At 41.2% G+C, this 27,351-nt stretch overlaps 2 pseudogenes; both read right to left on the bottom strand.

Moving 5' to 3' along the window:
• Positions 1-394: 394 nt before the first annotated feature.
• Positions 395-13,534, bottom strand: LOC143825302 (vomeronasal type-2 receptor 26-like; annotated as a pseudogene).
• A 532-nt stretch (positions 13,535-14,066) lies between these two features.
• On the bottom strand, positions 14,067-26,687 carry LOC143825301 (vomeronasal type-2 receptor 26-like; annotated as a pseudogene).
• Between the last annotated feature and the right edge of the window lie 664 nt (positions 26,688-27,351).

Raw genomic sequence — 27,351 nt, 5'->3', positions numbered from 1 at the left:
TAGGGGGTTGAAGGACTTATCTGAACTATCACTTCCAGTGTGGTGCAATGGTTAGACTATCTGACAATGATCTAACAGCTTTCCTTGGAATTTCACCTTGGCCAAGAAATCTTCAGTGTTGTTGTGAGGATGAAATGGAGGAGAATGATTTAAGCCACGCTAGTTCTGTGTTGGGGTGAAACGTGACATAGAACATTTGGTATCAATCAGTTTTTCCTACTACTTGAAACATAAAATTATTGCTGCTGGTGTTGCTTCCTCATGTACTACTGAAACTCTTTTAGCTGGAAGCATAACCGTTTGCTCAATATTAAACTACAGTAAAGTCCTGCAATCACAGTAAGTACAGGAGGGACAGAATCCTAATATACAATAAAACACTCATTTACCCAGTTTAACATGGAATGTAATGAAAGCAACTGAGGACATGAGAATATCTCAATGTTCTATTCCCTTTCATTATTCCAGTTGTATGTGATTGTGGAAACTCTAAATGCATCAATTCTTACTTGTTTCTCATGAATACCTGATCCTTGCTATTTAACTCAGGTCTCAAAACAATTATATAGAGTTTTGGGAAAAATAAACAACCAAGTAATCCAGCACTGGAGGCTAAAATAGAGAAGATCTCCACAGCAACCATCTGTTTCCCTTTTGTACTCAGATAAGCTGGTACAAAGGAAAACCAAACACTGCAAAATACCAGCATGCTGAAAGTGATGAACTTGGCCTCATTAAATGTGTTGGGCAACTTGCGAGCAAAGAAAGCTACAATAAAGGTGACAGTAGCCAAGAAACCCATGTAGCCCAGAACACAGCAAAACATTGCAACAGAACCTTCATTACATTCCAGTATAATTTCTTCAGTCCTCGACTTTTTATCCAGCTCTGGGTATGGAGGAGCGATGGAGAGCCACAGAATACATATAACTACTTGAACAGTGGAACAAGACAGCACAACTGAACATGCCAGTGGTTTCCCCACCCATTTCCTGATCTGGCTTCCCGGTTTGGTGGCCATGAAAGCTAGAACCACAGTGATAGTTTTTGCCAACACAGAAGAAACAGCCACTGAGAAGATGATGCCAAAAGATATTTGACGTAGAAAGCAAGTCAGTGTCTGAGGCTGGCCAATGAAGAGCAAGGAACAGAGGAAGCATATCATGAGGGATATAAGCAGGCAGTAGGTTAGATCCTGATTGTTGGCTTTGACAATGGGAGTGATCCGGTGTTTAAGAAAGATTCCGAGCACCAGAGCTGTGATCAGAAAAAAAGAGAGAACCAGAAAAACCAAAGTGATCCCCAAAGGCTCACAATAGGACAGGAAATTTAGAACCTTAGGAACACATTGATCTTGGTCCTTGTTTGGATATTTATCTTCTGAGCATTCAACACAATCATCCATATCTGATAAAAAGAAAAGATTTCACTACATCAGCTCATAAACACTGTAATACGTTATCATTCATGTCTCATACTGAATCCTGTGCTATAAAAATGTCTGTCCTCAAAATACTTTAAAATATATACCTATGATAGTAGAGAAATCAAATTTGCTGAGAATCTTTACTCATTTATGTTGGAAGCCCCTTAAAGACTTCCGTATCCTGCATTGATATCTGAAGATGCCCAAATGTACTTTTTATCCAGCCATTCAGTTTAATAGTTCTATTATTTGGATGGGAATGATACTGCAATTTAAATCTGAAGAACTTATGTTATACACTTGTGTAGGAGATTTACACTCCAACAGATTTACCTAATGACAGTAGAATATATGCATTGTGATTGCACATTTCAGAATGATGGGGAGAGGATTGGATCTGCACCACAGTACACTTCACACCATATCTCAAGATTCTGTAGTAACCCTTATGGCTTTAGTATGTACACTGAGTAAGCATTGGCTGTTGTAAGTTAAATTATTCTATGTAGGTCTTTTTTTAAGGTGATCTTCATTTGTACCAAATCCTTGCATCTTCATGTCGGGTTTTTCCAAGTCCGGAGGGTAAAGTTAGTGGAAACAGGGACATTCTTCTTTATGAGACTTAGCCTTAGCTTACAAAAGAGGTGTTGATTTTGTCCTGGCATTTCAAGATTTGTGATTTACCTCCAAAACTCCATTACTTAATTAATTATATATAACATTTTCAGCTACTGAAAAAGGTGGTTACAAGCTTATCCCAAAAAATATAATGTTATTTTTGTTGGACTATGCAAAATCTTTAGTGGGCATGACTCAATAACATATATGACGAATATCCTATAATGGGCACTGATGGAGATGTGTAATTAGCATATTTAGATCAGGAACTTCCTGGTATTTTCCAAATAATCTCCTCCGGGGTCCTGATCGGCTCAAATGGAGACTTTGAACATACTTCACCAAGTTTGCCTTCAGATAATGAAGAACAGTTAGTTTCTTTCTTCTCTTTTTACACAGTTGTTTCCCTTCTGAATAAAACTATTTATTCTTCAAGCCGCTGATGCTTTGCCCTTTGCATATTTAAACTGTGTCTATATAACTTGCTGGGGGTTAAACGGTAATGACTGGGGAAGGCATTGGCAAACCACCCCATATTGAGTCTGCCTTGAAAACACTATAGGACGTCAAACCAAGGGTCAGATATGACCCGGTGCTTGCACAGGGGATACCTTTACCTTTTACCTTTACCCTTATATAACTTGCATAAATATGTATCCCCCACTTTCTTTCTCTATATGTAGAGCCTACCTTTCTTCTCAGAAATTTTTCCTTCTGGGCATGGAGCACAGTCATAGCAACAAAATGGCTCCTCATCCTTCTTTTTTCGGCTGTAACCAGGATAACAGTTGTCATTACACACAGAAAGAGGCTGGACCTATTCACATAAGGAGAAAGTATTGTAATTGCTGTATTTTGCTCTGGCTCTTTTATGTAATAATATATAATATATAATATATAATATATAATATATAATGCATAATGCATAATGCATAATGCATAATGCATAATGCATAATGCATAATGCATAATGCATAATGCATAATGCATAATGCATAATATATAATATAGAGATCTTTGCTGGCCTATGACCATATTAAAGGCTGAACTAAGATCAGAATTGTGACCACCGCCGCTAGATGTTATGTGATATGTTATATGTAACTTTTAATTGGGGTTTTTATGGGGATTTTATTGTGTTTTAACTATTTATGTTGTAAACCGCCCTGAGACCTATTGGGAGAAGGGCGGTCTAAAAATTAAATAATAATAATAATAAAAAGATATGTATGTATGTATGAGACTGCATGACTGCTGCCTTCTGTGGCGCAGAGTGGTAAGGCAGCAGTCATGCAGTCTGAAAGCTTTGCCCATGAGGCTGGGAGTTCAATCCCAGCAGCCGGATCAAGGTTGACTCAACCTTCCATCCTTCCAAGGTCAGTAAAATGAGTACCCAGCTTGCTGGGGGGTAAATGGTAATGACTGGGGAAGGCACTGGCAAACCACCCCGTATTGAGTCTGCCATGAAAACGCTAGAGGGCGTCACCCCAAGGGTCAGACATGACTCGGTGCTTGCACAGAGGATACCTTTACTTAACTTATGAGATCTGACTGAAAATGATGACACCTAGAGATGTGATCAGAATCTCATAATGTAAAGGTAAAGGTATCCCCTGTGCAAGCACCGAGTCATGTCTGACCCTTGGGGTGACGCCCTCTAGCGTTTTCTTGGCAGACTCAATACAGGGTGGTTTGCCAGTGCCTTCCCCAGTCATGACCGTTTACCCCCCAGCAAGCTGGGTACTCATTTTACCGACCTCGGAAGGATGGAAGGCTGAGTCAACCTTGAGCCGGCTGCTGGGATTGAACTCCCAGCCTTATGGGCAAAGCTGTCAGACGGCTGCCTTACCACTCTGCGCCACAAGAGGCTCATCAGAATCTCATACATTATGAATTAAGAGCAACACTATTCCAAAATGGATGTAAAGTTAATTGTAGTCTCTGTTCTACATATAATCAATAAAATGGCCATGGATTGCTATAGCATTACTAAGTCAGATAGCAATTAACCTCCAAGCCTGAGTTTAAGGGAGCAAGTGGGTGTGGATATGGCTGCTTTTGTTTGTTTTCTGCTGATTGTTCCCACCTGATTAAATTTCCTGTGCCATGTGATAAAATTCTCTTTAATTGTGAATTCCGTGCCTGGTGAAGCCTGGGGCTCAATCCCTCCAACTTTTACTCTTTGAAAACTTTGATTTAGGAAAGTCACCCAGTTGATAATGTCAAATCCAGTTTCTAGTTCACCTGCCTCATTAAAGTGAATGAGATCCCCAGCGCTGTTGTTAAATGAGATGCTCCTCAGAAAAGGATGAAGCTAAATGGAAAGAGGCAAACAAACATTTTAGATGATGAAAGCAGAGTTGGTAGATATATGTTTGATCCTTCATGAAATTCAAACACTGGTCCTTTAGATAGGATGTTTTTTCATCCCTTTCATGAACTGAATCCAGGCTATAGCAAAGCACTCAGAAAAGGGGAAAGTGCAGATGGAATCCTTGACTTTTGCCTTTATATCTGAAGTCTTATGCAAATGAGCTACTATAATTGAAAGTTTCCATTAAAAAGATTTGTAGGACTTTCAGAAACATTAATCACTGGAAGAACAGTCAATGTGTCTTATAAGTGGATTTCATATGATCACTTGTATCTGTTGTTTGTCTTAGGTGTCCTCTAGTTGCTTTCACCTTACGGTACATCTATGAATTAATGAGCTGCAAAATGTTGTCTCATTAACAACCTTGCATAGGTCTTGCAAAGACCATTTATGCACTGGAGGTTTCATGCCGGGCTGCGGGCTGGAGCTTTAGTCATAGCAGGTTGCTCCACCGCTTCCTGCACCCACATGGGAAAGCATTTGGCTTGGTGCACCTCATCTGCCCCTGTTTTGTGCTCATGCATGGGAGCTGGGGCAGAGAAGTTCCCAGTGCAAAAACGGTCAAACTGAAGGCCTTGGAGTCAATATAGTTCTGTTTTCCTGTTTTCCTACTGCCTTCAATTTTCACAGAATCATTGTCTTTTCCAGTTTGACTTGCTTCTCATGATGTAAACAATTATAATAAGGGCCTTGTTTTAAACACTTGAGATTCTAAGGAATATGTTTGCCCCTCTATCCTGCCAATCCATAGAGGTGGAAGAGAAAAGACAACCACTGCCAATTCCTCTGCCCATCTTGTGCTTGCCGTTGGGTACAAACAAGTTTTTTCTCCTGACTAACAGCTATGATTCTTCTTTTTGGATATTGTTCCTGCCTGTCACAGATCAGTTGCACTTTATGTCCTGCCCAGGTGATTCCAGAAGTGAAAAACCACAATAAGAATTTAATTTGAACTTTTCCAATTCCAAAACTTAAATCATTTGCATGAATATGGTCAGATTTGTTTCTATATTAACCATATTTGTTTCTATATCATTGATGGGTGCAAAATATTACCTGCCAAGACTGTAGCCTGAAGGACTCCTTTATGTCTCCTTCCTTTAATGTTAAAGTGGATTTTGGTCTCATTGAGTACATGGCATGCAAAGCTTGTGCTACTGCAAGGACAGAATTGTAGATGCTGTAACTCTTAGAAGTCATGATCATCTCAAAAAAAGGACCTGAGAGGCTCTCAAACTTCTCATCTCCAGTGCATCTGCTTGTCTGTCTGTCCAGTTTGGAAGGTGATAATAAACAATTAAATGCTGGCTCCCAAAAGAGCCTGATAAAGTCATCTTCTTCTGGCCAATGGGAACCTACAATATTAATGAAATCTTGGAACCCAAATAATTCATTGGTCTTAACGTTAAAGGATAAAGCACCATGGAAAATGTTGATGTCCAAAATCCTATCAAGAGTCTGAGAGGAGAAATCCCACTCTGCTGTCATAATCCATACCTTACCCATGATCATTTCTGGTGTATCTTCCATTTGTACCAAATATAAAAAATATTTCAAAGTAAACATTGTATATGTGTCTGCCTTGATGATAAATACATTCACTTCCATCTTGTTTAGGAAAAGGGACAAATACTCTCTGGGTCTAGATAAGTAAAAAATGTCTTTCATGGCTTCAGTGGAAGTCAAGGTTGGTAGCCAGTGAATGAAGGCAGGACAGATGTCACTTTGGGACAGCAGTGGTGTCAAGATCTGCACAAACTTTTCTCCTTCATCACCAGACAGGGCAATAATTCCAATCCATGTCCACTGGAAATGCAGAAGTAGTTGGGCAATCCCTTTATACTGGTTGGCTTCATTTGGGACCATCTGGTAGATGGAAGGAGTCTTGTTGTTTTCATTTGTCAATGGGGTAAAGAAGCAACAGGCAACCTAAGAAAAATTTTAAAAATGTTACAACTGACTATGAGATCTTTAGGTCCATGTAAATATTCAAACATAATCATACTTTATCAATATATCTATTTTTTCAATGTGGCGCCATCTGTGGATGCTTCAATCCAAAGACTTAGACCACCCAAATCTTTTGACAAACCCTAGAATAGCTCTAGGTTTGCAGGAAAAACTGAAATCTATATAAGAAAGGGGGCTTAATTGGATAGCCTTGTCCCGAATGGTGAAAGGAACTTTAAGAAACAGGTTTCCTAACTGGCTTTTTCTAGGTATCCCCAGCAATAGCAAGCCTGTCTTTCTTTCCAAAGGATGGGAAGTGGTCCTTTCCAAGTTGGTTTGGATTCTGAGAGAAAGATTCATTAGAACCATGACCAGCAGGAGCTGCTGGCAACTTGGTACAGCATGCCTTTCCATTACTCACCCAGGTCCCGCTTTTTGTAGATTTTCTACATGAGCTCCCTCCATTGTCTTAAAAGACAGTGTAGTAGGTTAGATTTTTTAATTTTGAGAAAAAGTTTTGTACACCTACCTAACCATATATCTATACTTTCCTCCAAAGAGTACAGGATGGTATAAACGGGTCTTCTACTCTCTGCTTCATATACCCCAAGAATCTTGTTAGGTAGGTTATGCTGGAGCTGTGCAAGTGGCTTAATTCAGTGGACTTCATGGATGAGCAGAGATTTGAAACTGTACGCTTCTAGTCCAATCCTAACTCAATGATGCCTTACTGGTGCACTTAAAAGACTGGATCGTAACAGAGCTATTACCTGTTCTCAGGTTTGTGGTACTGATTATTACTAAAGTAGTACTCAATGGCATTGCTACGTACCTTGGAAGAACTATGGACGTTTCTGTATTTTTTCCTATGAAAAACTACATCTATCTAATTTTGAAGTTGACTATTTTATTTTTATTGATTTTATATTTCAATTTATATCCTGCCACTCCCAAAGAAGGATCGTGGCAGATAACAATAGTTGGCCTTTCATTAACATCCCTCAAAACAGGATAAGATCTCTTATAAAAACTCTCTCTAGCAGTGAAATGTCCCATCTCCACCTCCCTGGGCTCAACATACCTTTTGGTAAAACAGAGCTTCAGGGGGACACAATGGGGGGGGGCAATGAAATGGCTAACCAGCAGGTAGGGCCAGATTTAAAAAAAGAAGAGAAGAAGAAGAGTTGGTTCTTATATGCTGCTTTTCTCTACCCGAAAAATGCTCAAAGCAGCTTACAGTCGCCTTCCCTTTCCTGTCCCCACAACAGACACCCTGTGAGGTTGGCGAGCCCTGATATCACTGCTCAGTCAGAAGAGTTTTATCAGTGCCATGGCGAGCCAAAGGTGGTTGCATGTGGGGGAGAGCAGAATCGAACCTGGTATGCCAGATTAGAAGTCCGCACTCCTAACTACTACACCAAACTGGCTCTCAAACTAGAACTGACCTCAACCAAAGACCTGGTAGAAGAGCTCTACCTTGCAAGCCCTGTGGAGCTGAGAAACTTCCATCAGGGTCCTCACCTCTCACAGGAGCTCATTCCACCAGGCGCAACACCCTCATGCTAGGAACCTCCAACAGGTTCAAAATCACAGAGCAGAATGCCCTGTGAGGGGCATAAGAAGTCAGGTGGTCCTACAGAATACAAAGAAAAATAATGAAATATTCATGCACAATCTAAACATCCTACCTGTGGGATTTTGTATATGCTCAGCATGTTGGCTATGTGCAAGGAGGTTTCATAATCAAGCCCTCCAATGACAGCCATTAAATCCCTCTGGTTGTTACAACAGTAATTGGGGATGATCCTTTCCAAGGTGCAGAGGAAATTCAAGATGTTCTGATGAGTCAACTTGGCATTGAAGTAGCTGTCATAGATATGAAACCCAAGGCTGGTATTGGGTAAGATCTTGGGATTGTCATTGACTTCCTTCACAGCAAATGCCAGGGCAAGGACATGCTGGTAGTTCTTCAGTGTTGCACTAAAACAAGAATCATAACAATAAATCTTTTTAACGTATTCTGTTGAAAGGATGAGAGCATCATATTCTTTAGGCCAGTGACGCACACATTTTCAGAACAAATCAAGGAAGACAGCAAAGAGTATAATTCCATGCCTTTTTCATGGATCCTGCCTCACCCCAAATGCTTTGTGATAATTTGAGTTTACGAGGCAATCTTCTACTTGCACCGGCTATAATCTGTCTGGCTACGTACATGGGAAATATAAATAACACCTTACATGGGTTCGCCAATCAGCCTTGTCTTTGGATGCTCTGCAAAGGATAATGCTTCAAAATAAATGGAGAGCTGAGATGTCATTCCACCAAAAATGAGGTCACCTGCTTGGTAATATTCATGTGGAATATGGAGAGGATCATGTATGCTGCACATGTATGCCTGTGCCTTGCTTTCAGCAGGAATCTGTAGCAACATCAACACAAATGAGATTACCATCTTAAAGGAAATGCCTATACTCATCGATTGATTTACCTAGCTCATCCTAATGTATTATGATGACCATAGATAACCACTACATCCATGACTTCAGTAAACTTTGTTTTTTGCAATAAACTGGCTTGAAATCTGGCCTGTAAAAGAGAAAAAGTAGGCATCACAATCCTATCCACACACAGCACATCAAGGCACAACTGAATTATTCTGATTTCTTTTGTACAGTCTGATTGCTTATTGATTAGACACTTTGGATACTCCATATAGGCCTTGACAAGAAGAACAATTCATCATGGGGACAATGTAATGACAGGGTCCATAATTAATTCCCTAGTGAACTGTGAATAATGTGGCTTGGAGAAAAGCAGAACTCTTGAAAACAACATGTCTGTCAATGTTTCTGCCAAAAAAAATAAAAACAAAACAAAGTAAAATAAAGTATAGTAACCAAATCATCAGCATCAAAAGAAGAACTGAGAAATATGCTTCCAGACTGGACCGCCAGTCTATCTACTCTATTATCAATGAATTACCAATTGCCTGTACATTAGATATGTATGTAATTACCTTGGGCTTAAAGGATATAAAGGTAAAGGCATCCCCTGTGCAAGCACTGGGTCATGTCTAACCCTTGGGGTGATGCCCTCTAGCGTTTTCATGGCAGACTCATTACAGGGTGGTTTGCCAGTGCCTTCCCCAGTCATTACCATTTACCCCCCAGCAAGCTGGGTACTCATTTTACCGACCTCTGAAGGACGGATGGCTAAGTCAACCTTGAGCCGGCTTCTAGGATTGAACTCCCAGCCTGATGGGCAGAGCTATCAGACTGCATATCTGCTGCCTTACCACTCTGCGCCACAAGAGGCTCTAAGTATATAGGTTGCTTTTATTGGCAGGTTAGCACAATGGGAAGGTACTTTTATGAATCAGCAGATTTTTTGTTTGTTTCATCCATGTGGCTAGAATTGTCTGGATAATGCCATTCCAAACTGGAATATAGCTAGGGTATTTTTCCCCTCTACACTGTGCAAGTTTACATGGGGATGCATCCTGATGGGGGAGTCCTATTTGACTGACAAAAACCCCGTCACTGATGGGATATGTATGTACAAAAACTGCATGGGAAAGCCTTAAATATGGAAAAGAACGTATTACAACTGAAGGAAAAAGCTAGTGTGATATTAACGAGATTTCTTTTTAAATATACATCTCTGAGTTGCAGTTCAGCATGGCTGTATCATTTGTTGTGTTCCTGATTAATTAAAGCAGAGCTCTTCTGCCAGGTCTATGGTTGAGACTGGGTTAGTGCAGGAAGAACAATTGGGGTCCCCCTGATGCCAGCAACGAATATCATTCTGACTTGTCTCTCCTTTCCCCTCCTTGTAAAGTGTAGGGGGGAGGATTGTGGATTCTGCCATTTTTTGATGCTGTGATTGTTGTTATGGATGTTGAAATAGTCCATTTTAATGGAGGTTTTAATGGGCTTTTAATGGGTTTTAAGCTGGAATTCTGTAAACTGCCACGAGCCACCTGGGAGTGGCGGTTAATAAATCGAATAAATAAATAAATAAATAAATAAATAAATAAATAAATAAATAAATAAATAAATAAATAAATAAATAATAAATGTCATTTTATGTGTTTATAGGGTCCCTCCCCCTTTTCATCAACAAAACAGCTGGTTGGTTCCAACTGAATCAGTTACAACATTGTCCTCCCATGTTGCTTAACTACGAAAGTGTAAAACTTGTCTTGCCGACAACTTCATTTCCGAGAAAGTAGAGAGGTGAACCAGGAGCTCTACTATTTTAGACTTGATTCTCATCAATAGGGAAGAACTGGTAGATGAGGTGGAAGTAGTTGGCACACTTAGTAGCAGTGACCATGTGCTTTTAGAATTTTCAATTTTGGGAAATAGAAATCCTTTACTTCGTCGTATGTGTAGACTGTACTTCAGGAAAGCTCATTTTCACAGACTTAAAGATATGTTGCTGTGTAGAGTCCCATGGTCAGAAAGACTTAAAGAGATGGGAGCCCAAGGGGGCTGGGAGTTTCTTAAAAGTGAAATATGAAGGCTCAATCACAAACAATTCCCTTGAGAAGAAAAGATGGAAGGAGCCTAAGGAAGCCAAGTTGGCTCCATAAGCAGTTGTCAAGAGATTTGAGGAATAAAAAAGAGTATTTTAGGAAATGGAAGGAAGGCCTTATTACAAAGGATGAGTATAAACAACCAATAATTGTAGGGGGAGGGTTAGAAAAGCTAAAACTCAATATGAGCTTAGGCTAGGAAGAAATGCCAAACATAACAAAAAAGGCTTCTTTAGGCTTCTTACAAGCAAGAAAAATAATAGGATCACCATAGGACCACTGCGAGGACAAGAAAGTGAAATTATAACAGATGATGAAGAGAGGGCTGAACTGTTTAATTCCTATTTCTCCTCAGTCTTCTCTTGTGAGGGAAATAGTTATCAATGTGGCAAGAACATTACACAACACGGGAGACGGGAATGGTGGCCCTGGATCACTGTTGGAGCAGTCCACAAACACCTAGTTTCTTTAAATGAAATAAAGTCTTCTGGGCCAGATGAACTGCATCCAAGGGTACTAAAAAAACTTGCAGATGTCATCTCTGAACCTTTGTCCATTATTTTTGACACTTCTTGAAGAACAGGTGAGGTGCCAGATGATTGGAGGCGGGAAAATGTTGTCCCCATATTCAAGAAAGGGAAAAAGGAGGATCCGGGTAATTATCGGTCAGCTTGACATTTGTAACTGCATCCCTTCCAAGCTCCTTCATGCTCCCTTTTGGTATTTTGCTACTTTTCAGTGAAAAGGTGTCCTTGGCAGCAGAAAAGCAAAAGAAAGGTAACTCACATTTTCAGGGATGTTGAAATAAATCCCAAGAATGCTGTCAATGGAACACTTTATTTCCATCAGAAATGACAATGTTAAAAAGTTATAAACTTGCTTCATTGCAATCCTACTGGAGTTAATGATGGAGCTTGAATTTATACCAAAGAATGCATATGTACCCCTCAGGGGCAAATTAAGCCAGTCCTACAGATATGGATTCCTAAGTCAGGCATGTTCAAAGCCATTAGTTGCTGAAATGGGGAAATTAAAGTTTTCACACTTAACAATGGTATCCTTTGCAACAAGAAGAAATTAATTTTAGATTCTCCTCCACCCGTCGTGTAATTCCTATGGCAATATTCACAGTCAAATATTGTCAAAACCAAATACATTTGTGATTGCAAAAACATTCAGGGAAATATTGGTACCTCTTAGATATGACTGTCAACATTCACTGGTATATGTCTAAATAGTGAGGAAATATACTCTGTTTTCCGATATGCACAAAACTTATCTGGGATGGTTAGCACTCAAAAGAGAAATCATTAAACAAGAGAAATCCCTAAACAAACTTTAAATATTGTTTTGGGAGAAATATCTCAAGAAATTCTATTTCCTTCACAGGATATTATTGGATTTTTTTTTCTAGCAGAGGACCACTGATGACTTTAAAATGAAGGTTTATCAGGCAAGAAGGTTCCCATAGCTCAATATGCACAGTATAGAGTTTCATCCAGAAGAAAAAGAACTAATTTGGTTGACAGCTGCTGGTTTTAGATTCTTCGAACATATCCTGGGTAACTTCAGAACCATCACATTTCTCAGTAATAGGGTCAAGTTGAAATGAACTTAAAGACCACCCCATAGACCTATGGACCTATTAAGCATGGCACACACAGGTCCACCAGTGGTTTTGTGCAGAGGGGCAGCATGCCCTGCTGCTTCCTGTCTATGCACAGGGATGAAATCCCCCCAGTGCACATGGTCTGCCCTAGAATTGTGCATGCACAGCTCTGTGGCAGACAGGTTCTGCTGCACTCCGGTGGAGACGGGAGTGTCCCTGCATGAGGGTGGGGTAGCTTGGCATTGCTACCCGAACATCGTGGGGGTCAATAAATGCACTGTTTGGCTCCTTAATGCCGCAAAACTGAATAGGATGTTTCTTGTCTCTGCTGGGACACCGTAGGCAGGGGAGGAGCCAGGCCTAGACGGCCCAGCTCTTCCCTGTACACATGGGCCAGGCATGGGTATCGATGGCATCCACATTAAGAAAGGGAATGCTTTGGAGGCCTTTATGGGGGCGAGGGCTGGGAGTGGGCTGTGCTGCATCTGCAGGGATTTGCCCTGCTGATGTATGAACGCTGGCCCAGCATATCCTTTACATACATAATGGGTCATGAAGAATCAATTCTAGTTCTGGAGGAAAGCCCTACTAGGCTTACCTTACTCTGTATGGAAAGGCCATTATATAAGCACAGTGCTTGGGCTGCTTTAAACCCAATTGTGGGTGTTCTGGGTATGAGGGTGGAAATGCAAGTTGTTCACTATGGTAATTATCACTACAGGGTTGCTGAATACCCATAGCCGCAATTCCAACTCAAATTTGTAGATTTTTCAGTTACTGATAAAACATGACATACTATTGCAGAACAGAGAACAGGAAAGTGGTAATAAAGCGGATTCTTACCTGATACTTCCCCAAGAGGCATGGAGCTATTTTCTTCTCAGTAGACGACTTTTGCCACTTTACAGAGCGGTAAGGGGAGTGCATTTGACAGTCTACAACAGAAACAGCTGTCGTGATGATGCTGGGAGTTACAATGATGTTAATTTGGGATATTGTGGCCAAGGGTATTGTCATGCCCCCACTGCCACCTCCAATTTCCCAGGAGTTGCCGCAGCAACCAAGCCTGCAGCTGAGCCAGCTCTGGCAGAAGAGAGGGGGGCCTCTGGATGTGCAGCAGGGAAAAGCAGCACAAGTCAGCCGGGCTCTTCCCAAGAGGCATCTTTGGTGCAGCCGCAGAGGCATTCCAGCCCTGACTTGTTAGGGGGTTGAAAGACTTGAACTATCACATCCAGTGTGGTGCCTATCTGACAATGATCTAAGAGCCTCCCCTGGAATTTCACCTTGGCCAAGAAATCTTCAGTGTTGTTGTGAGGATGAAATAGAGGAGAATGATTTAAGTCAGGTTAGTTCTCCATTGGGGTGAAAGGTGGCATACAACATTTGTTATCAATCAGTTTTTCCTACTACTTGAAACATAAAATTATTGCTGTTGGTGTTGCTTCCTCATGTACTGCTGAAACTCTTTTAGCTGGAAGCATAACTGTTTGCTCAATAACAAACTACAGTAAAGTCCTACAATCACAGTAAGTACAGGAGGGAGATAATCCTAATATACGATAAAACACTCTACGCAGTTTCCCATGGAATGTAAAGAAAGCACCTGAGCTGGAATAAGGTCATGAGAATATCTAAATATTCTAGTCCCTTTCATTATTCCAGTTTTATGTGATTGTGGAAACTCTAAATGCATCAATTCTTACTTGTTTCTCATGAGTAACTGATCCTTGCTATTTAACTCAGGTCTAAAAACAATTATATAGAGTTTTGGGAAGAATATACAACCAAGTAATCCAGCACTGGAGGCTAAAATGGAGAAGATCTCCACAGCTACCATATGTTTTCCTTTTGTACTCAGATAAGCTGGTACAAAGGAAAACCAAACACTGCAAAACACCAGCATGCTGAAAGTGATGAACTTGGCCTCATTAAATGTGTTGGGCAACTTGCGAGCAAAGAAAGCTACAATAAAGGTGACAGTAGCTAAGAATCCCATGTAGCCCAGAACACAGTAAAACATTGTAACAGACCCTTCATTACATTCCAGTATAATTTCTTCAGTCATTGACTTTTTATCCAGCCTTGGGTACGGAGGAGCTGTGTAGAGCCACAGAATACATATAACTACTTGAACACTGGAACAAGACACCACAACTGAACAAGCCAGTGGTTTCCCCACCCATTTCCTTATTTGGCTTCCTGGTTTGGTGGCCATGAAAGCTAGAACCACAGTGATAGTTTTTGCCAACACAGAAGAAATAGCCACTGAGAAGATGATGCCAAAAGATATTTGACGTAGAAGGCAAGTCAGTGTCTGATGCTGGCCAATGAAGAGCAAAGAACAGAGGAAGCATATCATGAGAGAGATAAGCAAACAGTAGGTTAGATCCTGATTGTTGGCTTTGACAATAGGAGTAATCCGGTGTTTAAAGAAGATTCTGAGCACCAGAGCTGTGATCAGAAAAAAAGAGAGAGCCAGAAGCACCAAAGTGATCCCCAAAGGCTCACAATAGGACAGGAAGTTTAGAACCTTAGGAACACATTGATCTTGGTCCTTATTTGGATATTTATCTTCTGAGCATTCAAAACAATCATCCATATCTGATAAAAAGAAAAGATTTGAATACATCAGCTCATAAAAACTGTAATACGTTATCATTCATGTCTCATACTGAATCCTGTGCTATAAAAATGCCTGTCCTCAAAATACTTTAAAATATATACCTATGATAGTAGAGAAATCAAATTTGCTGAGAATCTTTATTGATTTCTGCTGGAAGCCCCTAGAAGACTTCAGTATTCTGCATTGAGATCTGAAGATGCCCAAATGTACTTTTTATCCAGCCATTCAGTTTGATAGTTCTATTAATGGCACTGCCATGTTACTTATAGTTTACATTTATTTGGATGGGAATGGTACTGCAATTTAAATCTGAAGAACTTATGTTATACACTTGTGTAGGAGATTTACACTCCAACAGATTTACCTAATGACAGTAGAATATATGCATTGTGATATAACATTTCAGAATGATGGGGAGATGATTGGATCTGCAGCACAGTACAATTTACACCATATCTCAAGATTCTGTAGTAACCCTTATCGCTTTAGTATGTACACTGAGTAAGCATTGGCTGTTGTAAGTTAAATTATTATATGTAGGTCTTTTTTTAATGGTGATCTTCATTCGTACCCAATCCTTGCATCTTCATGTCGGGTTTTCCCATGGAGGACGTCACCCCAAGGGTCAGGCATGACCCAGTGCTTGCACAGGGGATACCTTTACCTTTACCTTTACCTTTACCTTTACCTTTACCTTTACCTTTACCTTTACCTTTACCTTTACCTTTACCTTTACCTTTACCTTTATATACCTTGCATAAATATGTATTCCCCCCTTTCTTTCTCTATATGTAGATCCTACCTTTCTTCTCAGACATTTTTCCTTCTGGGCATGGAGCACAGTCATAGCAACAAAATGGCTCCTCATCCTTCTTTTTTCTGCTGTAACCAGGATGACAGTTGTCATTACACACTGAAAGTGGTTGGGCCTATTCACATACGGAGAAAGTATTGTATTTGCTGTACTTTGCTCTGGCTCTTTTATGTATTAATGTATAGTGTATAATGTATAATGTATAATGTATAATATATAATATACTAGTAATCAAGCCCGCTGCAGTTTAAATGCAGCGGGCACTAGCGGGCCTATGGAGTTGGGCGGGGTGGCTGTGCGGGTGGTCCTACCTGAGTCGTCGCAGTGCAGGGCAGAAACGGTGTTGAGCGTGGCCAGTGGCGGGACAGAGTAAAAGGGGTTGGTGTTCAGGCCCCGGTGTTGCTGCCTGCGTTGCGGCCGCTGCATATGGTCTGAGCATATGCTCTGGCAGTGCCTTTGCCGCGGCCGCAGACATTGGGGATGGCTCTCCCGGTGCAGGGGCGACTGCGGCCGGCAGTAGCTTGAGGCTTGGTGGGCCGCTGGCAAAGTCTCGTCCTCTGAGGTAGGGCTGGTGAAGGCGGTGGCGCTGCTGTCATGGCTGGCGGCGGAGCCACAGCCATGGGGGAAGGCAGCGCCGGCTCAGGTGCTGTCGCGGCTGTGGCTGGAGGCTTGGCAGCGGGCATGGGTGTTAGGCAGCTGCGTGGGGCAGTGGCGAGGCACCCCGCTCATAGCTGGGGCTGGCGCCGGCTCCTTGTCAGCAGGCGGGCAGGCGGCAACCTGGTGCAAGGGAGAAAATGGCAGCGGTTGGCTGGATGCGGGCGAGTTGGGGGGGCCATGTCGCTTGCGTTTGGTCCTTTGCCGCTGGACTGACAATCGAAGGGGCCAATTGGCAGGCGCAAAGCGCCTGCCGATTGGTACCTCCGATTGTCAGTCCGGGGAAAGGGTCCAATTGGCACCCTTCCTCATACCGTACAGGGCCCGCCCTTGGGGTCTTACAGTTTTATTTTATCCGTTAAGCAGGAGCGTTTTAGAGATAATATACAATATACAATATACAATATACAATATACAATATACAATATACAATATACAATATACAATATACAATATACAATATACAATATACAATATACAATATACAATATACAATATACAATATACAATATAGAGATCTTTGCTGGTCTATGACCATAATAAAGATATGTATGTATGTATGTATGTATGTATGTATGTATGTATGTATGTATGAGATCTGACTGAAAATGATGGGACCTAGAGATGTGATCAGAATCTCATAAATTATGAATTAAGGGCAACGCTATTCCAAAATGGATGTAAAGTTAATTGTAGTCTCTGTTCTACATATAATCAATAAAATGGTCATGGGTTGCCATAGCATTACTAAGTCAGATAGCAATTAACCCCCAAGCCCGAGTTTAAGGGAGCAAGTGGGTGTGGATATGGCTGCTTTTGTTTGTTTTCTGCTGATTAAATTTCCCACCTGATTAAATTTCCTGTGCCATGTGATGAATTTCTCTTTAATTGTGAATTCCGTGCCCGGTGAAGCCTGGGGCTCCATCCCTCCAACTTTTACTCTTTGAAAACTTTGATTTAGGAAAGTCACCCAGTTGATAATGTCAAATCCAGTTTCTAGTTCACCTGCCTCATTAAAGTGAATGAGGTCCCCAGCGCTGTTGTTAAATGAGATGCTCCTCAGAAAAGGATGAAGCTAAATGGAAAGAGGCAAACAAACATTTTAGATGATGAAAGCAGAGTTGGTAGATATATGTTTGATCCTTCATGAAATTCAAACACTGGTCCTTTAGATAGGATGTTTTTTTCATCCCTTTCATGAACTTAATCCAGGCTATAGCAAAGCACTCAGAAAAGGGGAAAGTGCAGATGGAATCCTTGACTTTTGCCTTTATATCTGAAGTCTTATGCAAATGAGCTACTATAATTGAAAGTTTCCATTAAAAAGATTTGTAGGACTTTCAGAAACATTAATCACTGGAAGAACAGTCAATGTGTCTTATAAGTGGATTTCATATGATCACTTGAATCTTTTGTTTGTCTTAGGTGTCCTAAAGTTGCTTTCACCTTACGGTACATCTATGAATTAATGAGCTGCAAAATGTTGTCTCATTAACAACCTTGTATAGGCCTTGCAAGGACCGTTTATGCACTGGAGGTTTCATGCCGGGCTGCAGGCTGGAGTTTTAGTCATAGCTGGTTGTCTCACTGCTTCCTGCACCCACATAGGAAATCATTTAGCCTGGTGCATGTCATCTGCCCCTGATTTGTGCTCCTGCACGGGAGCTGGGGCAGAGAAGTTCCCAGTGCATAAACAGTCAAACTGAAGGCCTTAGAGTCAATCTACTTCTGTTTTCCTGTTTTCCTACTGCCTTCAATTTTCACAAAATCATTGTATTTTCCAGTTTGACTTCCTTCTCATGATGTAACCAATTATAGGGCCTTGTTTTAAACACTTGAGATTCTAAGGAATATGTTTGCCCCTCTATCCTGCCAATCCATAGAGGTGGAAGAGAAAAGACAACCACTGCCAATTCCTCTGCCCTTCTTGTGCTCGCCTTTGGGTACAAAAACGTTTTTTCTCCTGACTAACAGCTATGATTCTTCGGTTTGGATATTGTTCCTGCCTGTCACAGATCAGTTGCGCTTTATGTCCTTCCCACTGCCCAGGTGATTCCAGAAGTGAGAAACCACAATAATAATTTAATTTGAACTTTTCCAAATGTGAAACTTAAATCATTTGCATGAATATGGTCAGATTTGTTTCTATATTAACCAGCTATGTATCATTGATGGGTGCAAAATATTACCTGCCAAGACTGTAGCCTGAAGGACTCCTTTATGTCTCCTTCCTTAAATGTTAAAGTGGATTTTGGTCTCATTGAATACATGGCATGCAAAGCTTGTGCTACTGCAAGGACAGAATTGTAGATGCTGTAACTCTGAGGAGTCATCATCATCTCAAAAAACGGGCCTGGGAGGCTCTCAAGCTTCTCTTCTCCAGTGCATCTGCTTGTCTGTTTGTCCAGTTTGGAAGGTAATAATAAACAGTTAAATGCTGGCTCCCAAAAGAGCCTGATAAAGTCATCTTCTTCTGGCCAATGGGAACTTACAATATGGATAAAATTTTGGAACCCAAATATTTCATTGGTTTTAACGTTAAAGGATAAAGCACCATGGAAAACATTGATGTCCAAAAGCCTATCTAGAGTCTGAGAGGAGAAATCCCACTCTGCTGTCATAATCCATACCTTGCCCATGATCATTTCTGGTGTATCTTCCATTTGTACCAAATATAAAAACCATTTCAAAGTAAACATTGTATATGTGTCTGCCTTGATGAGAAATACATTCACTTCCATCTTGTTTAGGAAAAGGGACAAATACTCTCTGGGTCTAGATAAGTAAAAAATGTCTTTCATGGCTTCAGTGGAAGTCAAGGTTGGTAGCCAATGAATGAAGGCAGGACAGATGTCATTTTGGGACAGCAGTGGTATCAAGATCTGCACAAACTTTTCTCCTTCATCACCAGACAGGGCAATAATTCCAATCCATGTCCACTGGAAATGCAGAAGTAGTTGGACAATCCCTTTATACTGGTTGGCTTCATTTGGGACCATCTGGTAGATGGAAGGAGTCTTGTTGTTTTCATTTGTCAATGGGGCAAAGAAGCAACAGGTAACCTAAGAAAAATTTAAAAAATGTTACAACTGACTATGAGACCTTTAGGTCCATGTAAATATTCAAACATAATCATACTTTATCAATATATCTATTTTTTCAATGTGGCACCATCTGTGGATGCTTCAATACAAAGAATTAGACCACCCAAATCTTTTGACAAACCCTAGAATAGCCCTAGGTTTGCAGGAAAAACTGAAATCTATATAAGAAAGGGGGCTTAATTGGATAGCCTTGTCCCGAATGGTGAAAGGAACTTTAAGAAACAGGTTTCCTAACTGGCTTTTTCTAGGTATCCCCAGCAATAGCAAGCCTGTCTTTCTTTCCAAAGGATGGGAAGTGGTCCTTTCCAAGTTGGTTTGGATTCTGAGAGAAAGATTCATTAGAACCATGACCAGCAGGAGCTGCTGGCAACTTGGTACAGCATGCCTTTCCATTACTCACCCAGGTCCCGCGTTTTGTAGATTTTCTACATGAGCTCCCTCCATTGTCTTAAAAGACAGTGTAGTAGGTTAGATTTTTTAATTTTGAGAAAAAGTTTTGTACACCTACTTAACCACATATATACTTTCCTCCAAAGAGTACAGGATGGTATAAACGGGTCTTCTACTCTCTGCTTCATATACCCCAAGAATCTTGTTAGGTAGGTTATGCTGGAACTGTGCAAGTGGCTTAACTCAGTGGACTTCATGGACGAGCAGAGATTTGAAACTGTACACTTCTAGTCCAATCCTAACTCAATGATGCCTTACTGGTGCACTTAAAAGACTGGATCGTAACAGAGCTATTACCTGTTCTCAGGTTTGTGGTCCTGATTATTACTAAAGTAGTACTCAATGGCATTGCTACGTACCTTGGTAGAACTATGGAAGTTTCTGTATTTTTTCCTATGAAAAACTACATCTCTCTAATTGTGAAGTTGGCTATTTTATTTTTATTGATTTTATATTTCAATTTATATCCTGCCACTCCCAAGCAAGGCTCGTGGCAGATAACAATAGTTGGCCTTTCATTAACATCCCTCAAAACAGGATAAGATCTCTTATAAAAACTCTCTCTAGCAGTGAAATGTCCCATCTCCACCTCCCTGGGCTCAACATACCTTTTGGTAAAACAGAGCTTCAGGGGGACACAATGGGGGGGTGATGAAATGTCTAACCAGCAGGTAAGCCCAGATTTAATAGAAGAAGAGAAGAAGAAGAGTTGGTTCTTATATGCTGCTTTTCTCTACCCGAAAAATGCTCAAAGCAGCTTACAGTCGCCTTCCCTTTCTTCTCCCCCAACAGACACCCAAACTGGCTCTCAAACTAGCACTGACCTCAACCAAAGACCTGGTGGAAGAGCTCTACCTTGCAAGCCCTGTGGAACTGAGAAACTTCCATCAGGGTCCTCACCTCTCACAGGAGCTAATTCCACCAGGTGCAACACCCTCATGTTAGGGACCTCCAACAGGTTCATAATCACAGAGCAGAATGCCCTGTGGGGGGCATAAGAAGTCAGGTGGTCCTACAGAATACAAAGAAAAATAATGAAATATTCATGCACAATCTAAACATCCTACCTGTGGGATTTTGTATATGCTCAGCATGTTGGCTATGTGCAAGGAGGTTTCATAATCAAGCCCTCCAATGACAGCCATTAAATCCCTCTGGTTGTTACAACAGTAATTGGGGATGATCCTTTCCAAGGTGCAGAGGAAATTCAAGATGTTCTGATGAGTCAACTTGGCATTGAAGTAGCTGTCATAGATATGAAACCCAAGGCTGGTATTGGGTAAGATCTTGGGATTGTCATTGACCTCCTTCACAGCAAATGCCAAGGCCAGGACATGCTGGTAGTTCTTCAGCGTTGCACTAAAACAATAATCATACCAATAAATCTTTTTAACGTCTTCTATTGAAAGGAAGAGAGCATCAGATTCATGACAGGACCACCATATTTTTTAGACCAGTGAGGCACACATTTTCAGAACAAATCAAGGAAGACAGCAAAGAGTATAATTCCATGCCTTTTTCATGGATCCTGCCTCACCCCAAATGCTTTGTGATAATTTGAGTTTACGAGGCAATCTTCTACTTGCACCGGCTATAATCTGTCTGGCTACGTACATGGGAAATATAAATAACACCTTACATGGGTTCGCCAATCAGCCTTGTCTTTGGATGCTCTGCAAAGGATAATGCTTCAAAATAAATGGAGAGCTGAGATGTCATTCCACCAAAAATGAGGTCACCTGCTTGGTAATATTCATGTGGAATATGGAGAGGATCATGTATGCTGCACATGTATGCCTTGCTTTCAGCAGGAATCTGTAGCAACATCAACACAAATGAGATTACCATCTTAAAGGAAATGCCTATACTCATCGATTGATTTACCTAGCTCATCCTAATGTATTATGATGACCATAGATAACCACTACATCCATGACTTCAGTAAACTTTGTTTTTTGCAATAAACTGGCTTGAAATCTGGCCTGTAAAAGAGAAAAAGTAGGCATCACAATCCTATCCACGCACAGCACATCAAGGCACAACTGAATTATTCTGATTTCTTTTGTACAGTCTGATTGTTTATTGATTAGACACTTTGGATACTCCATATAGGCCTTGACAAGAAGAACAATTCATTATGGGGACAATGTAATGATAGGGTCCATAATTAATTCCCTAGTGAACTGTGAATAATGTGGCTTGGAGAAAAGCAGAACTCTTGAAAACAACATGTCTGTCAATGTTTCTGCCCAAAAAAATAAAAACAAAACAAAGTAAAATAAAGTATAGTAACCAAATCATCAGCATCAAAAGAAGAACTGAGAAATATGCTTCCAGACTGGACCGCCAGTCTATCTACTCTATTAGCAATGAATTACCAATTGCCTGTACATTAGATATGTATGGAATTACCTTGGGCCTAAAGGATATAAAGGTAAAGGCATCTCCTGTGCAAGCACTGGGTCATGTCTGACCCTTGGGGTGATGCCCTCTAGCGTTTTCATGGCAGACTCAATACAGGGTGGTTTGCCAGTGCCTTCCCCAGTCATTACCATTTACCCCCCAGCAAGCTGGGTACTCATTTTACCGACCTCTGAAGGACGGATGGCTAAGTCAACCTTGAGCCGGCTTCTAGGATTGAACTCCCAGCCTGATGGGCAGAGCTATCAGACTGCATATCTGCTGCCTTACCACTCTGCGCCACAAGAGGCTCTAAGTATATAGGTTGCTTTTATTGGCAGGTTAGCACAATGGGAAGGTACTTTTATGAATCAGCAGAATTTTTGTTTGTTTCATCCATGTGGCTAGAATTGTCTGGATAATGCCATTCCAAACTGGAATATAGCTAGGGTTTTTTTTCCTCTACACTGTGCAAGTTTACATGGGGATGCATCCTGATGGGGGAGTCCTATTTGACTGACAAAACCCCCACCGCTGATGGGATATGTATGTACAAAAACTGCATGGGAAAGCCTTAAATATGGAAAAGAATGTATTACAACTGAAGGAAAAAGCTAGTGTGATATTAACCAGATTTCTTTTTAAATATACAGCTCTGAGTTGCAGTTAAGCATGGCTGTATCATTTGTTGTGTTCCTGATTAATTAAAACAGAGCTCTTCTGCCAGGTCTATGGTTGAGACAGGGTTAGTGCAGGAAGAACAATTGGGGTCCCCCTGATGCCAACAACGAATATCATTCTGACTTGTCTCTCCTTTCCCCTCCATGTAAAGGGGAGGGGGGAGGGTTGTGGATTCCGCCATTTTTTGATGCTGTGATTGTTGTTATGGATGTTGAGATAGTCCATTTTAATGGGAATGGGTTTTTAGCTGGAATTCTGTAAACCGCCATGAGCCACCTGGGAGTGGCGGTTAATAAATCAAATTAAAAAATTAATAATAAATAACGGACGGACGGACGGACGGACAGACAGACAGACATCATCTTAATGTGTTTATAGGGTCCCTCCCCTTTTTCATCAACAAATTATCTGGTTGGATCCAACTGAATCAATTACAACATTCTCCTCCCATGTTGCTTAACTACGAAAGTGTAAAACTTGTCTTGCCGACTTCATTTTCGAGAAAGTAGAGAGGGGAACCGGGGGCTCTACTATTTTAGACTTGATTCTCATCAATAGGGAAGAACTGGTAGATGAGGTGGAAGTAGATGGCACACTTAGTAGAAGTGACCTTGTGCTTTTAGAATTTTCAATTTTGGGAAAGAGAAATCCTTTACTTAGTCGTATGTGTAGACTGTACTTCAGGAAAGCTCATTTTCACAGACTTAAAGATATGTTGCTGTGTAGAGTCCCATGGTCAGAAAGACTTCAAGAGATGGGAGCCCAAGAGGGCTTGGAATTTCTTAAAAGTGAAATACTGAAGGCTCAATCACAAACAATTCCCTTGAGAAGAAAAGATGGAAGGAGCCTAAGGAAGCCAAGTTGGCTCCATAAGCAGTTGTCAAGAGATTTGAGGAATAAAAAAGAGTAATTTAGGAAATGGAAGGAAGGCCTTATTACAAAGGATGAGTATAAACAACCAATAATTGTAGGGGGAGTGTTAGAAAAGCTAAAACTCAATATGAGCTTAGGCTAGGAAGAAATGCCAAACATAACAAAAAAGGCTTCTTTAGGCTTCTTACAAGCAAGAAAAATAATAGGGTCACCATAGGACCACTGCGAGGACAAGAAAGTGAAATTATAACAGATGATGAAGAGAGGGCTGAACTGTTTAATTTCTATTTCTCCTCAGTCTTCTCTTGTAAGGGAAATAGTTATCAATGTGGCAAGAACGTTACACAACTCGGGAGACGGGAATGGTGGCCTTGGATCACTGTTGGAGCAGTCCACAAACACCTAGTTTCTTTAAATGAAATAAAGTCTTCTGGGCCAGATGAACTGCATCCAAGGGTACTAAAAGAACTTGCAGATGTCATCTCTCAAACTTTGTCCATTATTTTTGACACTTCTTGAAGAACAGGTGAGGTGCCAGATGTTTGGAGGCGGGCAAATGTTGTCCCCATATTCAAGAAAGGGAAAAAGGAGGATCCGGGTAATTATCGACCGGTCAGCTTGACATCTGTAGCTGCATCCATCCCAAGCTCCTTCATGCTCCCTTTCGGTATTTTCCTACTTTTCAGTGAAAAGCTGTCCTTGGCAGCAGAAAAGCAAAAGGAAGGTAACTCACATTTTCAGAGATGTTGAAATAAATCCCAAGAATGCTGTCAATGGAACACTGTATTTCCATCAGAAATGACAACATTAAGAAGTTATAAACTTGCTTCATTGCAATCCTACTGGAGTTAATGATGGAGCTTGAATTTATACCAAAGAATGCATATGTACCCCTCAGGGGCAAATTAAGCCAGTCCTACAGATATGGATTCCTAAGTCAGGCATGTTCAAAGCCATTAGTTGCTGAAATGGGGAAATTAAAGTTTTCACACATAACAATGGTATCCTTTGCAACAAGAAGAAATTAATCTTAGATTCTCCTCCACCCGTCGAGTAATTCCTATGGCAATATTCACAGTCAAATGTTGTCAAAACCAAATACATTTGTGATTGCAAAAACATTCAGACACACAGGGTATCACCTAGATATGACCGTCAACATTCACTGTCTAAATATTGAGGAAATATACTCTGTTTTCCGATATTCACAAAACTTATCTGGGATGGTTAGCACTCAAAAGAGAAATCATTAAACAAGAGAAATCCCTAAACAAACTTTAAATATTGTTTTGGGAGAAATATCTCAAGCAATTCTATTTCCTTCACAGGTTATTATTAGATTTTTTTTTCTAGCAGAGGACCACAAATGACTTTTGAAACTAAAATGAAGGTTTATCAGGCAAGAAGGTTCCCAATCGCTCAATATGCACAGTATAGAGTTTCATCCAGAAGAAAAAGAACTAATATGGTTGACAGCTGCTGGTTTTAGATTCTTCAAACATATCCTGAGGAACTTCAGAACCATCACATTTCTCAGTAATAGGGTCAAGTTGAAATGAACTTAAAGACAACCCCACTAGACCTATGAATCTATTAAGCATAGCACACACAGATCCACCAGTGGTTTTGTGAAGAGGGGCAGCATGCCCTGCTGCTTCCTGTCTATGCACAGGGGATGAAATCCCCCCAGTGCACATGGTCTGCCCTAGAATTGTGCATGCACAGCTCTGTGGCAGACAGGTTCTGCTGCACTCCGGTGGAGATGGGAGTGTCCCTACATGAGGGTGGGGTAGCATGGCATTGCTACCCAAACATCGTGGGGATCAATAAATGCACTGTTTGGCTCCTTAATGCCGCAAAACTGAATAGGATGTTTCTTGTCTCTGCTGGGACAAGGGGAGGAGCCGGGCCTAGATGGCCCAGCTCTTCCCTGTACACACAGGCTGGGCATGGGTATTGAAATAATCCACATTAAGAAAGGGAAAGCTTTGGAGGCCTTTATGGGGGCAAGGGCTGGGAGCGGGCTGTGCTGCATCTGCAGGGATTTGCCCTGCTGATGTATGAGCGCTGGCCCAGCATATCCTTTGCATACATAATGGGTCATGAAGAATCAATTCTAGTTCTGGAGGAAAGCCCTACTAGGCTTACCTTACTCTGTATGGAAAGACCATTATATAAGCACAGTGCTTGGGCTGCTTTAAACCCAATTGTGGGTGTTCTGGGTATGATGGTGGGAATGCAAGTTGTTCACTATGGTAATTACCACTACAGGGTTCCTAAATAACCATAGCCACAATTCCAACTCAAATTTAGTAGATTTTTCAGTTACTGATAAAACATGACATACTATTGCAGAACAGAGAACAGGAAAGTGGTAATAAAGCGGATTCTTGCCTGATACTTCCCCAAGAGGCATGGAGCTATTTTCTTCTCAGTAGACGACTTTTGCCACTTTACAGAACGGTAAGGGGAGTGCATTTGACAGTCTACAACAGAAACAGCTGTCATCTTGATGATGCTGGGAGTTACAATGATGTTAATTTGGGATATTGTGGCCAAAGGTTTTGTCATGCCCCCACTGCCACCTCCAATCTCCCAGGAGTTGCCACAGCAACCAGGGCCTGCAGCTGAGTCAGCTCTGGCCGAAGAGAGGGGGGCCTCTAAATGTGCAGCAGGGGAAAGCAGCACAAGTCAGCCAGGCTCTTCCCAAGAGGCATCTTTGGCGCAGCCGCAGAGGCGTTCCAGCCCTGACAGCTCTCCAGAACAACAGATAATGCAGGAGGGTGGTGTTTGCTGAACGCAGAAGGAGCCAGAGACTGCAGACACACTGTCAAAGTAGATGGGGCCCAGCTGGGATAGCTCCTGAGGAGGATGAGTGAGTCTTCCCCCAGGTGCAGCCAATTAGCTGGGCTGCTTTTAGGAGAGACAACCCTCCTGTCCGGTTTATATTCCTTGTCCCTGTGAACTCCTGTGACTATTATCGGCTTCCTGACTCCTGGCAAATGGCTTTTGACTATGCACCTGGTAACTGGACTGGCTTTGTTGAATATATCTTATCTACACTCTGACCTTGGCTTTCCCTTGATTACTCTTTGCCTCACCCTTAACTCTGCTTGTTTTCATTCCTAACAACTTGGCCTGGACTTTGACTTTGTTTTGGTGTGGACTTCAGCTAGGCAGTGGTTCACCCTCTATTCAAGGAACTATTGCTGGATCCTTTGCATCCCTCCATTAC

This window comes from Paroedura picta, chromosome 16 (assembly GCF_049243985.1).
Source record: "Paroedura picta isolate Pp20150507F chromosome 16, Ppicta_v3.0, whole genome shotgun sequence".
In the NCBI taxonomy this organism is placed as follows: Eukaryota; Metazoa; Chordata; class Lepidosauria; order Squamata; family Gekkonidae; genus Paroedura; species Paroedura picta.
This window is presented reverse-complemented; position numbering and strand designations above follow the sequence as displayed.